The following is a 17632-nucleotide window of genomic DNA, read 5'->3' as shown; positions in this document are numbered from 1 at the left end:
AGGGAACAAGGTGCCTTGTGCTTTTTTTCTTTCTAACTTCTTAAATCTTCAGAGTGGCCAGTTGAGGCAACAAGGGAGAGAGCTGACTATAAGTAATGGATAAAGTCAGGTAAGTATTTACTACTTTTATCGCTTATAATTTGTAAGATCTTTTTGTGGGTAAGGGTATTCTGTAATAATGAGGACCAGGGAAGAAGAGCCCGAGAGTAATTGATATTATTTGATATTAAGCATCTTCCAAAGACATAAATTAAATGGGTAAGTCATGGAAGGAGAGCTCAAAGCTGTGGTGTGCTCTTCTTGCTCTATGTGGGAAGCCAGGAACATTTCCAGTGCCCGGGACCAGCATGTGCGCAGGAAGTATCACCAGTGTCAGCTCCTGGAAGCCTGGATTTCAGAGTTGGGATTGCGGGTGGGGACACTGTTGAGAATCCACAAGGCAAAGAGTATTGTGGATAGCACGTATAAAGAGGTGGCCACACCACAGACGAAGACTTCCCAGGCAGGAAGGGAATGGGTTGTCACCAGACAGAGTAAGCGGTCTAGGGAGGCAGTGCAGGAATCTCCAGGGGCCATTCCTTTGCAAAACAGATATACCACTTTGGATACTGTTGGGGAGAAGGGCCTCTCAGGGGAAAGCGGCAACAGTCACATTCATTGCACCACAGTTGGCTCTACTGCACAGGGGAGGAGTAAGAAGTGTGGGATGCAATGGTTATAGGGGATTCAATTGTAAGATGGATCGATAAGTGTTTCTGTGGCCACAAACAAAACTCCAGGATGGTAGGTTGCCTCCCTGGTGCTAAGGCCTGGAATGTCTTGGAGCAGGTGCAGGACATTCTGGTGGGGAGGGTGGGGTTATGGTAACATTGATACAAAAGACATAAGTTTAAAAAAAAGATGAGGTCCTAAAAGCAGAACATAAGGAGTTTAGAAGTAAGTTGAAAAGTTGGACCTGAAAGGTAGTGATCTCAGGAATGCTACCAGTGCCAAATGCTAGTGAAAGTAGAAATAGCAGGATAAATCAGATGAATAAGTGGTTGAAGAGATGGTGTAAGGGGGAAGGATTCCTGGGACATTGGGACCAGTTTTGGGGGAGGTGGGACCAGAGCAAATATCACCCCATCTCCATTGAAAGTTCTTAATGATTAGCGGGAAAATTTAGAATAGGTAGACAGCACCTTAAGATATCATTGCTGCAACAATAAATAAGCAAATAGAAAACCATCCAGGTTGTTGAGGTGATAAATAGGGTGGAAATAAATGAAGGTACATATTTGACACCCACATTCTCCTCTTCATGGTTGGATAATGGTGGGTTGGGTCAGCCAATTGGAGAAGGTGCCGGAAGGTCAACATGTATCTGGGGAAAGATCCGCTTCCATGAATGTGATTCCTGGCCTCGAGTCACTGTTTGTGTGGAGTTTGCACGTTCCCCCCATGTCTGTGTGGGTTTCCTCCGGGTGCTCCGGGTCCTCCCACAGTCTGAAAGATGTGCTGGTTAGGTGCATTGGTCTTGCTAAATTCTCCCACAGTGTTCCTGAATAGGCGTCGGAGTGCGGCGACTAGGGGTTTGATGCGCGATATAACTCACAAGGCTAGAGATGCTCAAGGAAATAAAGGCTTTTATTTACTATTACAATGAAGCTACCATATATAGTACACGATCCCAGACTGAGGGGTCCCAGACAGAGCAGTGACCTTTATACCTCTCCCAGGAGGCGGAGCCCAACTGGGATGGACCATAACAACTATAATACAGGTAGAACAGCCCAACCCTAACCTCCACAGTAACAAGTAGAACAACCCAACCCTAACCCCAACAGCAACATATATACAGACTCATAGTACTGGCCAGACCCTGGCTCAGTACTACCTGGTGGGAACCAGCGATGGTTCACCACATTCACCCCTCCTTTGAAGACAAAGGCCGGCGGGGTACAAAAGAAAACACAGAATAATTTGTCATCAGTCTATAAGTTCAGACGGTCAGGGGGACCGCACCGTCGTTGTGACCTCCTCAACACCGGTGATGACACTGGAGTAGGCACTCGCGGTGGCGTTCTCCCCAAGGCGATGTCCAACGGTTCCTCCACTGTCTCACGGGCCGGTTGACCCCGAGGTGATGACAATCCATTGAGTTCAGAAACGCCTTGAAGTGGCAACCATCTCCTGGACTGAGGCAAGCTGTACACGGGAGTAAAAGGGTTAAGTGATGGTCCCGATGCTGCCCGCACCGTGTCAGGGGGGGAAACAATAGTTGGGGGATCTCTAACAGGAGGTATGGGAGCGACAGGGGTTTCTAAGTCCCCTGCTGGCGCCAGGTCTCGAATCGAGACCGTGTCCTCTCGCCCGTCAGGGTATGCCACATAGGCATACTGAGGGTTGGCGTGGAGGAGATGGACCTGTTCAACCAAAGGGTCGGACTTGCGGGCCCTAACATGTCGCCGCAGGAGGACAGGTCCTGAGTACGTCAACCAAGACGGTAATGAGGTCCCAGAGGAAGACTTCCGAGGGAATGAAAACAGCCTCTCATGGGGAGTAGCGTTGGTTGCCGTACACAGGAGTGAGCGTATGGAGTGGAGCGCATCAGGGAGCACCTCTTGCCAACGGGAGACTGGAAGGCTTTTTGACTTCAACGCCAGTAAGACAGCCTTCCAGACTGTAGCATTCTCACCTGTCCGTTACCCCTAGGGTTGTAGCTCGTGGTTCTACTGGAGGCAATCCCGTATGAGAGCAGGTATTGCCTCAAGTCATCGCTCATGAATGACGAGCCCCTATCGCTGTGGATGTAGCAGGGGTACCTGGACAGGGTGAAAAGATCACGAAATGCCTTGATAACCGTGGCAGCGGTTGTATCAGAGCAGGGAATGACAAAAGGGAATCTCGAGTACTCATCAATGATGTTGAGGAAGTACACATTCCGATCTGTCGAGGGAAGGGGGCCCTTAAAGTCCACACTCAGTCTTTCGAAGGGACGAGTGGCCTTAACGAGTTGTGCCCGGTCAGGTCGGTAAAAGTGCGGTTTGCATTCCGCGCATACCCGACAGCTTCTAGTTATGGACCTGACATCCTCCACCAAGTAGGGTAGATTGCGGGCTTTTACAAAGTGGTAGAGCCGAGTGACCCCTGGATGGCAGAGGTCATTGTGGAGAGCCTGCAAACGGTCCTCCTGCATACTGGCGCATGTTCCACGCGACAGGGCATCCGAGGGCTCGTTGAGTTTCCCTGGACGATACATGATGTCGTAATTATAGGTGGAGAGTTCGATTCTCCACCTCAAGATCTTGTTGTTCTTGATCTTGCCCCGTAACGTGTTATTGAACATGAACGCCACGGACCGCTGGTCCGTGATCAGGGTGAACCGTTTTCCCGCCAAGTAATGGCGCCAATGCCGGACGGCCTCCACAATGGCCTGGGCCTCCTTTTCCACCGCTGAATGTCGAATTTCGGGGCCTTGGAGGGTGCGGGAAAAAAAGGCGACGGGCCTGCCCGCCTGGTTAAGTGTGGCGGCCAGTGCGAAATCAGATGCATCACTCTCCACCTGAAAGGGGATGGACTCATCGACAGCGTGCATCGTGGCTTTCGCGATGTCGGCTTTTAGTTTATCAAAGGCCAAACGAGCCTCTGGTGCTAGGGGAAAAGAGGTAGACTTGATGAGCGGACGGGCTTTGTCCGCGTAATTGGGAACCCACTGTGCATAGTAAGAGAAGAAGCCTAAGCATCTTCTCAGTGCTTTTACGCTAGTGGGCAGGGGAAGTTCAAGGAGGGGACGCATACGGTCTGGATCAGGGCCAATGACCCCGTTTTCCACCACGTATCCGAGGATGGCTAGGCGGCGCGTACGAAATACACACTTCTCCCTGTTGTAGGTCAGATTCAGGCGAGATGCAGTGCGTAGGAACTTAAGGAGATTGGTATCGTGGTCCTGCTTGTCATGGCCGCAGATGGTGACGTTATCCAGGTACGGGAAGGTAGCCCGCAGTCCGTTACGGTCCACCATTCGGTCCATAGCACGCTGGAAGACCGAGACCCTATTGGTGACACCAAAAGGAACCCTCAGAAAGTGGTACAAGCGACCATCCACCTCAAAAGCCATGTATTGCCGGTCCTCTGGGCGAATGGGGAGCTGGTGGTAGGCAGACTTTAGGTCGATGGTGGAGAACACCGGGTACTGCGCAATCTGATCGACCATGTCAGATATGTGCGGGAGGGGATACGCATCCAGCTGCGTGTATCTATTAATGGTCTGACTGTAGTCAATGACCATCCGGGGTTTGTTCCCACTCTTGACCACCACGACCTGCGCTCTCCAAGGACTAGTGCTAGATTGTATGATCCCTTCCTTGAGGAGCCGCTGAACCTCAGATCGAATGAAAATCCGATCCTCAGCGCTGTAACGCCTACTCTTAGTTGCGATGGGCTTGCAGCCTGGCACAAGATTCTGGAATAGGGAGGGTGTGGTAATCTTCAGCGTCGAGAGGCTACAGGCGGGGCGCGTTGGGCAAGTTGGAGACTGCTGTTCTCCCACTGAAAGTGGAGGGAGTGGCCCACCGTACTGTAGGGTTACACTCTTCAAGTGGACCATGAAATTTAGTCCGAGGAGTATTGGCGCGCAAAGGTGCGGTAACACCAGGAGCTTGAAGCTCTCGTAAACCATGCCCTTCACCGTTAAATTTACCACGCAACTCCCTAGCACGGTGGCAGACCGGGACCTTGATGCCATCGAAATCGTCTGCTTGACAGGTTGGATCTGGAGGCCACACCGCTTCACAGCGTCTGGGTGAATAAAACTCTCCTTGCTCCCGCTGTCAAACAGACAATAAATCAAGTGTTTGTTTACCTGTATGTCCATCATGGACTTGTCGAGTCTGTGAGGCTTTGCCTGGTCCAGGATGATCGATGCCACCGTTGGTTCGTGAGCGCCACTGCAGGCAGCTGAGATGGATGGAGATGACCCCTGCTGGTCGTTCGCGGTCGGTGCCAACCAAAATGGCTACTCCCATAGGTTGCATGTGGGCGATGGCGCCAAAATCAGCGACCCCTGGTGGTCGCGTGTCTCTTGTGACTCCGTCGTCTGTAATGGCGACGTCCTGGCCTCGCACGTGGAAGAAACCCTCGACGATGCCGACGACGAGGAACCCGGCTCCAGGGAGTCGCAGGCCGCACTGCTGTTCCTGGAAGTAAGTTTGGATCGACATACCTTCGAATAATGCCCCTTCTTGCCGCAGGCGGAGCACAACACCGCTTTAGCGGGGCATCGCTGCCGAGTGTGCTTCACTCCCCCACAGAAGTAACACCGTGGGCCGCCTGGAGCTGCTGCCGTCGTCAGGCCCGAGTGTGGGCATGCCATCACGCAGCTTTTCGGACCCGAGGGACGAGGTGGGATCTGCGACTGCTCCTGCCATGCTGTCTCCACGTGGTCTTCGGGATACAACGCTAGGCTTTTGGAGGCCGTCTCCAACGTATCCGCTAGTTCTATCGACTTAGTGAGATCAAGATTACCTTGCTCCAACAGTCTGAGTCGGATATAAGATGATCCGATTCCCGCCACAAAAGCATCTCGAGCGAGGTCATTCATGTTCTGGTCTGCCGACACTGCTTTGCAGTTACAGTCCCTGGCTAGCTGTAGAAGCTCGCACGTGTACTGTTCCGTTGTTTCGCCGGGCTGCCGTCGTCGAGTGGCTAAGAGATATCGAGCATGCAACTCGTTTGGCGGTTTAATGTAGCGCTTCTTAAGAAGCTCGAGGGCCCCTTTGTAGTCGGTGGCCGCACGGATTGCTAAATATACAGCGTCGCTTACCCTCGCGTGGAGGACCCGGAGTCTGTCGTCGTCCGTGGTGACCGCTGCGGAGGCTGCGAGGTAGTCCTGAAAGCATTTCAACCAGTGGTCGAAGGTGTTGGAGGTGCCCGCCGCACGTGGGTCCAGCGTAAGACGTTCGGGTTTTAACATTTGCTCCATACTCTCTATATCGTTTTCCTTTTTTTTGTTAACGACGAGAGTTCAATTAATAGTAAATAAAATTGATGCGCGATATAACTCACGAGGCTAGAGATGCTCAAGGAAATAAAGGCTTTTATTTACTATTACAATGAAGCTACCATATATAGTACACGATCCCAGACTGAGGGGTCCCAGACAGAGCAGTGACCTTTATACCTCTCCCAGGAGGCGGAGCCCGACTGGGATGTACCATAATAACTATAATACAGGTAGAACAGCCCAACCCTAACCCCCACAGTAACAAGAAGAACAACCCAACCCTAACCCCAACAGCAACATATATACAGACTCATAGTACTGGCCAGACCCTGGCTCAGTACTACCTGGTGGGAACCAGCGATGGTTCACCACAGGGTTTTCATAGTAACTTCATTGCGGTGTTAATGTAAGCCTACTTATGACACTGATAAAAATAAACTTTAAAAATGTGCTTCCGAGAAAGGAGATGAGAAAATGGGAAAGACGCAAATGTGGTTTGTTCAAACAAGATGCTTTTTAAAAATTCATTCATGGGATATGGGCATTGCTGGCTGGGTCAGCATTTATTGCCCATCCTTAATTACCCTTCAACTGAATGACTTGCTAGACCATTTCCGAGGACATTTCAGAGTCAACCACTTCACTGTGGATCTGGAGTCATGAGTAGGCCAGACCGCGTTAAGATGGAAGATTCCCTTCCCTAAGAGATATTAGCAGGCAGCACGGTGGCACAGTGGTTAGCACAGCTGCCTCACAGCACCAGGGGCCCAGGTTCAATTCCAGCCTTGGGTGACTATCTGTGCAGGGTTTGCACCTTCTCCCCGTGTCTGCGTGGGTTTCTTCCGGGTGCTCCGGTTTCCTCCCACACTCCAAAGCTGTGCGGGTTAGGTGGATTGGCCATCCTAAATCGCCCTTTAGTGTCAGGGGGATTTGCAAGGTTAAATGTGTGGGATTACGGGAATATGGCCTTGCTGCAGTTGTTGTCGGTGCAGGCTCAATGAGCCTCCTTCTGCACTGTAAGGATTCTACGATTCTAGTGAACCAGATGGGTTTTTACAACAATTGACACTGATCTCGTCATCACCATTAAACTCTTGAATTCAACTTTCACCACCTGCCATGGTGGGATTCGAACCCGGGTCCCCTGGGCATTAATAGATTACTCATCCAGTGACAATACGCCACCACCTCCCCACCCGCCGCCACCTCCTCCTTTATCCTAGGTAAGTGTTAACTCGCATAGTGGAGTTTATTGGCTTGATGTATTCTTTGTCTTGGCTCTTCTTTATAATTTGTGGTGTTGATTGGTAACTGGGCACAGCCCACTGCTTCCGATGAACACAGCTTCTCAAAAACCCTGCCTGCCATTCAGTTAATTTCTCCACAGACATTGGGCTCTGTGGAAACTGAATAATATAGGGAGTTCTATTTGTTTTGTGAATTTGACCATTTCCTTTCATTAACTTTCTATGCATAGCTGAGTGGCGCTGCTTTAACAAATCTCTCATAAAAATTGCAGTAAATAGTGTGAAAGGTAAACAGTTTATTTTATGAACACCGTACCCTTATTTCAAACAAAACATGCCTTTGGCACTGGCTTTTAATCTTTCTCCTCCAATGACTCAGTGCATTTTGTGACTGAACCTCTCCGGCATGGATCCCAATCCACATTGGCTCAGCTGGTTTCAACTGTGTTGGAGCTCCAGTTGGCTTCAGGAGGACACGGGAGAATGCTGGAGGAGACAGAAGTGAGCAAGAAGAAAGAAATGTGTCTACGCCTGATGTTACAAACAGTCCTATAATTCCTGATTAAAACCAGGAGGGTTGAATTTGGTTTTGTCCAACAATCCTCAGTTCAATTCAATTAATTGCAAATGTTTCACTTTTCAGCGAGGATAGAATTTTTGGCCATGAGAAAGGAAGGAAGAAGAGGCCATCAAAGAATCCCTACTATGCAGAAGGAGGTCACTCAGCCCATCTAGTCTGCACCAACAACAATCCCACTCAGGTCCCAATCTCCATAATCCCAGGCTCCCCTGAGCTCCCCTGACACTTAGGAGCAATTTTTCATGGCCAAACAACCTAACCCACATATCTTTGGAGCGTGGGAGAAAACTGGAACAGTGGTTAGCACAGCTGCCTCACAGCACCCGGGCCCTGGTTCAATTCCAGCCTTGGGTGACTGTCTGTGTGGAGTTTGCACATTCTCCCTGTGTCTGTGTTGGTTTCCCCCAGGTGCTCCGGTTTCCTCCCACGCTCCAAAGCTGTGCGGGTTAGGTGAATTGGCCATCCTATATTGCCCCTTAGTGTCAGGGGAATTTGCAAGGTAAATGCGTGGAACCCCACGCAGACACAGGGAAAACTTGCAATCTCCACCCGAAATTGGAGACCCGGGGCCGGAATTGAACCCTCATCCCAGGCACTGTGAGGCAGCAGTGCTAACTATCGTGCCACTGTGCCATCCATACTCAAGTCCAATCCTTATTCCGCCACTCATTCACTTACCAGGACGAGTCACTAGATTGTAGATCTGCTGAAAATGTGTGTAAGGAGCTATGTAACAATGATGTCACAAAGAAGGAAAAGAGGAAAATTTGAGACAAGCTGTGACTTTGCACTTGTGCTTTCCAATCCTGTACATTGTTAAGTATGTAAATGAAGGTTACTTTGAAAAAGTATCTTTGCCTCCAGCCTGATCTCTTGTTAAGAGAAGGAACACAACAACTTCCAAGATGACATAACAGTAACAGCTGGTACAAAGCTGAGAAGTGGCATAACTGGTATAATTGGTTACCAAGTCCATTTTGGGACCAGAAGAGAAGCCTAGCAAGGAACAGGTCAGTACCCTTCACTATGCAATAGGCTGTAATGCAGATGATATAACAATGCATAAATGAAGAAACAATGACATACAAGGATGATACATACTTCAGCCTTAGAAAGAAAACATTTTAAGGAAGGGTAAAGTTCAATCAACATACCCAAAGACCAGGAAAGAGCATGGGTTCCTTTATTAATGATTTGTATCAACTAGCTGAGAATTGCAAATGTGGAGCCCCGAAAAATGAATAATTTGGGATTGCATTGTCGTAGGAGTCTCAGAGGAGACTTTATCAGATATTTTATAGTTGAAGGAGGGTTTAAATCTATTGATGCGTCTGTGCAGTTAACAAAGCAGGCAGAAGTGAGAAAGAAAAAATTGTGTGTTTATTCAAAGCAACAGGGGATTTCATCGAGAAAACTGACTGACGCAGTGTAGTTTGTAAGAGACAGAAGTAGCAGTTCAACTATGAAAAACAGAGAAAGAGTAAAGAAGGTGAGGTAGCCACCATTAAACAGGTTCTTGCTGTGGTGGGGAAATGCTGCATTGGTGCAAGGAGTGTCTCACCAAAAATGAAGAGTGCTGTTACTGTAAGACAAGAGGATATTTTAAATCTGTATGCTACAGCAAATGCTCCCAACTCAGAAATAGAAACAAAATATCAATTAAGACATGTAGCATTCAAGTGGTTGAAGATGCAAAAGGCAAGGAAGTGATATTCTTGGGAGAAACTACAGGATCCAGTGGGAACCAGTGGAGCACAGATAAAATGGTCAACAGACATAAAGCAAAATTCAAAGTAGACACTGGAGCAGGAGTTTCAGTGCTTTCAGACACAGAATAGCAGTTAATGCAAAATCTCCTCCAGCTATCGACCATACAATCCCACGGTCTAGGAGGCAGTCAATTCAAGGTCAAGTGACGATTGATTACTATGCTTCAGTACAAAGAAAGAGAGATCACAGATACTTTGTATGCGATTCAAAATCAAGGGTTTTCGCTGTTAAGTTAAAAGATTGTGATGGTACTGTGCCTTAAAAAATGTATTTCAATCACACTTCTCTGCAGGATATTTTGTCGGCACCATGTTGTCTGCAGCCGGTGCCCTTTATTGTTCCTGAAGCAGTATAATTGATATCATGTTGATTTTGATCTGAACCAATACAGTGTTCTGTTTCAGTGTTCCTTTGGGATGGCAGAGTAGAGCTTGATTGGGGGTGTTTGACAGGCCATGCCATGTGACTGAGGACAGCTATTTTTTTGGAAGCAGCTTGAAGCTGAGAGAAACAATAATGTTTTCCCCTCTCTGGAGTCTGAAGACTGGAGATGAAGTTTACCTCTCTTAAGTTTGTCTGTTTTGAGGATATATTCTTCTCTGAAATTGCTGGCTTGGATTTCTGTCTGAAGTGGGGATTTTTCAAATGATGGCCTGATACCTTAGAAAAACTAAGTATTTTAAAAATTAAATCCCGCAAAATCCTTCAGTTTTAAAGCATGCCAAGATTTGTTAAAAATATATAGAACTTGCATAGACAGACAAGAGCATAAAACGATGGGTCGAAGGGAGATCCTCAGATTGGCAAGCAGCACCGAGTGCTACAAAGCCTTCCAAGGGTCTCAACTTTGTGCCAAAATTCAATACAATTACACCTTTTTCTTATCTAAGCCTTTCTCACTAATTAGCTTAATTTGATTCTATTGCATATTAAATTGTCAGACTATATCACGTCAAACGTCTCAGTCAATTGCAATACGCCACCTGAAATAGTGACAATTTTATTGGTCACCTCAATATCTGAAGATGCCATTCCTTTCTTGTATTATCTTTGGCAATTTACCAAAGCACATAAATGCATAAAACCTCAGGCCCACAGGTTTGACACTTTCTTATGCTTTGTCAACTAATTCTATTGTATTCTGTGTATAATGTTACATCATTTGTTCTTTACTTGAAACATTTGTGTTACTGCTGATCAAGTCAGGAACCTTTGGATCCATATTTTCAGCGTTTGCATTTCTGACTGAAATACAAATTCATTTAAAAATGTTTAAAACACATTACCACATTCTTTTTAACGTAAACATAAAACCTTCCACATTTAAAATCATGATTCATTAAAAAATATTAAGATAGAATCATAGAAACCCTACAATGCAGAATGAGGCCATTCAGCCCATCGAGTCTGCACTGACAATAATCCCACCTAGGTCCGTAACCCCATATATTTACCCACTAATCCTCTAACCTACGCATCCCAGGACATTAAGGGGCAATTTAGCATGGCCTGTGCACCTAACCTGCACCTCTCTGGACTGGGGGAGGAAACCCAAACAGACATGGGGAGAACGTGCAAACTTCACACAGTTACCCAAGCCGGGAATCGAACCCAGGCCCCTGGAGCTGTGAGGCAGCTGTGCTAACCACTGTGCCACCGTCCTGCCTATACATTATTACATTCCATAAATATTTTCATGAACAGTTAATAGCATCCATACATGATCAAACTGTTCAACATCTCTATAGTGAATAAAAATCATCTTAATCCTTTACTTACCATTCTAATTTCAAATCCCCCTCCACACTGTCCATAGATGTTACAAAGCTGAAAATACAGCATCACGTGAGCATACTTGCTTTTGTGCTAAGTCTGAGGAAGGGTATATGTCTGTGTGGGATATTTCTTTACCTTGAACAACAGAGATAGCTAGCTGTTGGGGGTTATACTGTGTCACATTTAAGTCTTGGGAGCCTTTATTGGTCCTAATTGAAGACAACTTAAGTGAAGACCCACAACAATGCAGATGTAGCGATGTTTTAAATTCCTTAGCCTGAGGAACTGAGGAGACCTATAGCGGCCCAAATGAAATCAAATAGTTCAGAACCAGTTGGGGATTGAAGCTAAAATCTTACCGGTTTGGACAGTGCGTTTAAGCACTTGACCACCATTGGCCCAAGTCTCTCATACAGGCTCGACAATACAAGGCATTCAACTTTTGATGACATTTATGTATCCAACTTCACCTCTGCTCTTAACTTCTGCAAATATATGGGTAAGATGGGTATAGAGGGATATGGGCCAAATGTGGGCAATTGAGATTAGCTTAGGGGTTTAAACAAAAAGGGTGGCATGGACAAGTTGGGCCAAAGGGTCTGTTTCCATGCTGTAAACCTCTATGACTCTATGACTAAGGCCATTTTTACAGCAGCTCGATGCTACATTCTTGAAATATCCTGTATGTAACTATTCAGTGCAGTCATTTGGTAAAGCTCTTGTATAAATTCCCCTCTTCCATCTTGATGATCTATGTCTCTTGAAGGAAAGCGAGCATTTTTGGCTCTCTTTCTCCTCCTATTGTAAATCCACTTGATAAAGATACCCCTGACTTTGTTCGATACTTTTTTATGGCTGGGATTAAACAATTTCACTGGAAGTTATATCAGATCCCCCATTCATCAGATCCCAGTGAGACATCTGATCCGATTTGTACGTTTAATTTGTCCTCAATGCTTTGCTATCACATCAATCTCTCTTGCTCCCATTTCAGATTCCCTTTACCGATATTTGATACTTTCTGTGTAAATCAGCTAAAGTTAATCCCTATAAGCAATCAGACTGCCATTCCTTTTTCCCCTTTCATCACAATATTGTTTACTTGGGGCAGCGCTGTGGCACAGTGGTTAGCACTGCTGCCTCACCTATAGCGCCAGGGACCCGGGTTCAACTCTGGCCTCGGGTCACTGTCTGTGTGGAGTTTGCACATTCTCCCCGTGTCTACGTGGGTTTCCTCCGGATGCTCCGGTTTCCTCCCACACTCCAAAGATGTGTGGGTTAGGTGCATTGGCCATGCTAAATTGCCCCTTCGTGTCAGGGGGATTAACAGGGTAAATATGTGGGGTTATGGAGGTAGGGCCTGGGTGGGATTGTTGTCATTGCAGACTTGATGGGCCGAATGACCTCTTTCTGTACTGTAGTGATTCTATTCTATGCAAAATTGCTGTTCCATTCTGCTTCCTTCACTCCCTCCTTGACTCAACTCCTGATCATTTGAGCTACTTGTTACAGTGCTCACTAACATTGTAAGCTACTGTCTAATAATTTTCTTCCTCTTTTCAAAGCTCCCCTAATGATGCTGTTTATTTAAAAAAAACTCTGTCCTTAATCCCTCTGTTCTTTTCAACACATTTCCAATGCTCCCTTTCCATTCAAACAGCTGGAAAGTAATTCCACTGGCTATCTCAACTCCTACTTAGTGGATAGTTTCTGTCTCACCCATAGCACTGGAACAATTAACAATGTCATTCAGTTTAATGGTGACTCCCTTCTCCTACGAAACCACCTTCACTTGACATTAAGTATGTTTAAGTCCCCCGCTATCAACATCTTGGGGGTTACCATTGCCTAGGAACCTGGCCTAACCACATAAATGCTGTAGCTACAAGAACAGGCTGGGAGTTCTGTGATGAGTGACTCATTTCATATCCTCCCCAAAGCCTGTCCTCCATCTGCAAGTCACTAATCAAAGAGAGTGAAGAAATTAGGTGGATTGGCTATGCTAAATTGCCCCTTAGTGTCCCAAGGTATGTAGGTTAGGGAGTTAGTGGGGTAAATGTGTGCAGTTACCAGGGATAGTGCGGGGGTGGGTCTGGGAGGGATGCTCTGTCAGAAGTTTGGTGCCTCCATCTGTCATGTAGGGATTCTATGGTTTTATAATACGATGAATATTCACCACTTACCCTGGATGAGTGCAGCTCCAATAACACTTAAGAAACTTGACACCATCCAGAGCAAAGTAGCTTACATTTATTTGCACTCCAGCTACACCTTCGAAATTCAACCCTTCTACCACCTGTGGGTTCATCTTCAATAACACCTTCCAAACTTACCAGCTCTACCACTTACAAGGGCAAGGGTTTGCCACCACATCCAAATTGCCTTCCAGTTGACACACCATTGTGACTTAGAAATATATTGCCAATCCTTCACTGTTGCTCGGTCAAAATCTTGGAGCACCCTTCCAAACAACACTGGGGGTCTACCTACATCACACAGACTCAAGGGTTGTGGCAGTTCATGAAGGCAGCCCATCAACACCTTTTCAAAGGTAATTATGGATGGGTAAAAATCCATGGGGGTGATTCTCCCAGCCCGCCACGCTGCTTTAGACTCAAGTGGAGGCCATTCAACAGGCTCCTCACTCGGCGCCACGGCCTCTGCGAGTCTCAGGCCGCCGGATTTCCGGCGCCGTCAGCTCCGCACCAGAAAGTGGCTCGGCGCTGTATAGTTTATGCTAATGAGAATTTCAATCTAATTAGAGGGCCCCGGACTGAAGTCTCTGGGCCTGTTCGCCTCTCCCCCACTGCCACGAGTGCTTTACTCTAGTGGGGTTTACAATAGCTCTCCACTTGCAGGGAGCTGGCGGCCTGACCCCACTGGAGTGAATGTGGGCCTTGGAGGCCCACCAAGGAGGTCATGGGTGAGAGGGGATTGCCCCTGTGCATTGGCAGCTTGGCAGTGCCAAGGGGCCAGGCTGGGCCCAAAGGACAAAGTGGGCATCATGCAGTGCCAAAGGGGTGGGGCTTAATGGGGGCAGGGCCCTATAAGGGCAGGGCTTTGGGGGGGGTGCGGTCGGTGGGGATGGGGACCCTGCTGCCACTCTGCACTGGGATCAGTGACAGAGGGAGATCGGGACTTCCAGAGATGGGGTGGAGGGGTGGGGGGAATGAGATCGAGGCGGGCCAAGGCAGGGGGGGGTGGGGTCGAGGCTGGCCCGGACACGTCTTGGGGACAGCGATTGGGGAGGTGGGGGGGGATTTGTGTCCCAGCGATGCGGGATCATGGGGCTGGCCAGTGATTGAACTGGCCAGTGATCGGGACACTGGCAGTGCGGGGCTACTGTGCTGATGTCCACTCTAACAGATCGGCGCATGTGCAGTGACCTGCTCAGTGCTATGCTGCCGGCCTCTCCAGCGGGAATAGGCCCCTCCCGTATATTTTAGCGTGATTCATGCTCGTGCTCTCTGCAGTGCACAGAGTGTGGGAGATTCATTTTGAAAGTCCCGCTTGAAAAACCAACAGGATTTACACGAATTCGACACTTTGAATTTTTTGGGAGAATCCCACCCCATAGCTTTTCCAGTAATGCTCACAGTCCCTGAATGAATAAAAAAAATTGCTAACCATCCTTATCCTCCTAAACATCTCTGCTCAGTCACACCATCCTCCACATCCACCTTTCAATGGCAATACATCACTACAGCACTGTCCTTTGATTTGGTTCTAACTTTCCTTGTCCTACTGTAGCCAGTGCATCTCCCACAATGACCTCTCCACCCATGTCTGTATTGTTATTTTGGCTGTTCCAATGTTACAGTTTTGTCTTCCTCCTGTTCCTCAGCCATGTGTCACTTCTTTCTGACACTGACCATAAGCGTGTGATCAGTTTTAGCTGGCATGCATTGCTCCTCACCATTACCTCCTTCCTACTGTCTTTGATTACATAGCTGTCAAGTGTGCACTTCAGCTTTGATGAAGGGTCATCCAGACTCGAAACGTTGGCTCTATTCTCTCTCCACAGATGCTGTCAGACCTGCTGAGGTTTTCCAGCATTTTCTGTTTTTGGTGCACTTGGACTAACTGTCCAGCAGAAAGTTGTGGACTATCCAGAGATTTACATAGCTTGTTGGAGTGCTTTCTTGTTTTGTTTGATCTTGTTACTTTAAACATCAGAGTAGAGACACACGAGGCTGTAAGAATGAAAGATCAGGTCTTGAATAAATAAGACATTGCGCTATCCAATCCCATATGTGCTCCCAGGTACATCACATTCCACAGTCCGATACGTGTACAGAATACAATGGCTCACCTCTATACTAATTCTGCCTTTGATCTCTATATTCCACGAGGATACCCAAGGGTGGCATCAGGATAACAACATGGAGATGGTTTAAACGCACTTAACTTTTGTCAATCTATAATCATTCTGTTACCATGTTTATATGGGCTTCTTAAGCTCTCCTGATCAATTGAATAACATAAACACACGTGACCTAGTATGCTTCATATCTGAAACACAAGTCAGCCTTCTGATCGGCGGAGAAATCCTTACACGATACACCCCATGAACTGTAGAAAGTTAATTTAACTCACTATGTGCTGATCCAACAAGCAAACCAGGCCTTCGAGATGCACAGAAAATATCGATATCTTTGCATTCGCTGAGCTAAACACTGGTGAGATTGAAGCTATCATGAGCAGCGTCCACTAGAAATTCTGTGTCATTGTCACAATTCAATTCCCCTTCCCAGATAATCACTTAGATTGTCCATGTCCACCTCATCTCTAAACCATTGCCCAGCCCTGATACTATCTTCTTCCAAATGGCACATACATCTTCATCTTTACATATGCTACCTTAAGTCCTTCTTCCTTAGCATCTGAACCACCTTAAATTGACCCCAATTCAAGCCAAGAAACAAACCTCCCCATTCCCTTACCAGCACCAACAACTCAAATTTCACTTTTAACCTTGCCAACTTATTATGGTTTCCTGTGTCTCGAATGTTCGTCTTCATCTTTAAATTGACCAGGACTTTCTAATTCCTGCGTTTCAATCTCTTCTACTCTTACCTTTTCCTCGCACTCTCCACTCTTCCAGTTCTTGTTACTGACTGGTGGCAGAGACTGCCTCCGCAGTCAGGAATTCCCCCAAACATGCCTCACTACGTTCCTGAAATTCCACATCTTTGTTAGCAACCCTTGGCCTTTTACCCCAGATTTCCTGAACATTGTCAGGCATAGAAGTTATGGGTGCGATTCTCCACTTTTTCTTTCCTGTGATCACATGGGGGCGATTTTACCATTTTGATTCTAAGTGCTGAATCTGGGTGTAATTCAGATCTGACTTGGAAATCTGTTCTCAGCCCCCATACGCACTCAGCCTGAAGAAACATCATGAGTCTGAATCGCGCTGTGGGTGGGGCTTATCGCGCCCGAATCGCTACAGTTCCGATTGGAGCTTTGAACTGCGCACGCGCAGTGAAAACAAATTTGAAAAACGCTCCCCTATCACATCGCTCCCGGGTCGCAAAAAGTGGATAAAGTGGCCCGGGAGCGACGGCCCCCACAGACATCGCCCCGTGCCCACAACATAGCTGTCCCCCTTATCCACCCAGCCCCTCACTATCCAGACCGATCACGATCCCCTGCCCCCTTCCTCCCCCACCGATCGCACGCAGAATGGCAGCAGACCCCCCTTCCCCCCCCCCACTGATCGCCCGCAGAGTGGCAGTGGACTCCCCCTTCTCCCCCACCGATCACCCGCAGATTGGCAGCGATCCAGCCTGCCCTTGCCCCTCTCCCACCAGAGAGCGACCTGGCCCTCCTCCTCCCTCCCCCAACCAGAGAATGATCGGGCCTCCCCCGCCCCCCTCCCCCCACCAGAGATACATCTGGCCCACCTCCCCCTCCCCCCACCAGAGAATGATCAGGCCTCCTTACTCCCCCCCCCACCAGAGAACCATCTGGCCTCTCCCCCCCGCCCCCCCCCACCAGAGAATGATCAGGCCTCCCCCTTCCCTCTCCCACCAGAGAACCATCTGGCCTGCCTCCTCCTCCTCCCCCCTGCCCCCACCAGAGAACCATCTGACCTCCCTCTCTTCCCCCCCCCAGCAGAGAGCGATCTGGCCCTCCTCCTCCCCTACCCCCCCCCTACCAGAGAGCCATCTGGACTCCATTCCCCCCCATCACTGGAGAGTGATCTGGCCTCCCCCCCCCCACCAGAGATACATCTGGCCCTTCTCTCCTCCCCCCCCCCACCAGAGAATGATC

The 17632-nt window shown here is 48.0% G+C and overlaps 1 pseudogene; it reads left to right on the top strand.

Moving 5' to 3' along the window:
• The first annotated feature begins 265 nt into the window (after positions 1-265).
• LOC144508893 (dynamin-like GTPase OPA1, mitochondrial) overlaps positions 266-17632 on the top strand; it is a 162521-nt pseudogene continuing 145154 nt past the window's right edge.

The sequence above is a fragment of the Mustelus asterias genome, chromosome 21 (assembly GCF_964213995.1).
Source record: "Mustelus asterias chromosome 21, sMusAst1.hap1.1, whole genome shotgun sequence".
In the NCBI taxonomy this organism is placed as follows: Eukaryota; Metazoa; Chordata; class Chondrichthyes; order Carcharhiniformes; family Triakidae; genus Mustelus; species Mustelus asterias.
Note: the sequence above shows the minus strand (reverse complement) of the source record. Positions and strands in the feature narration are given on the sequence as shown.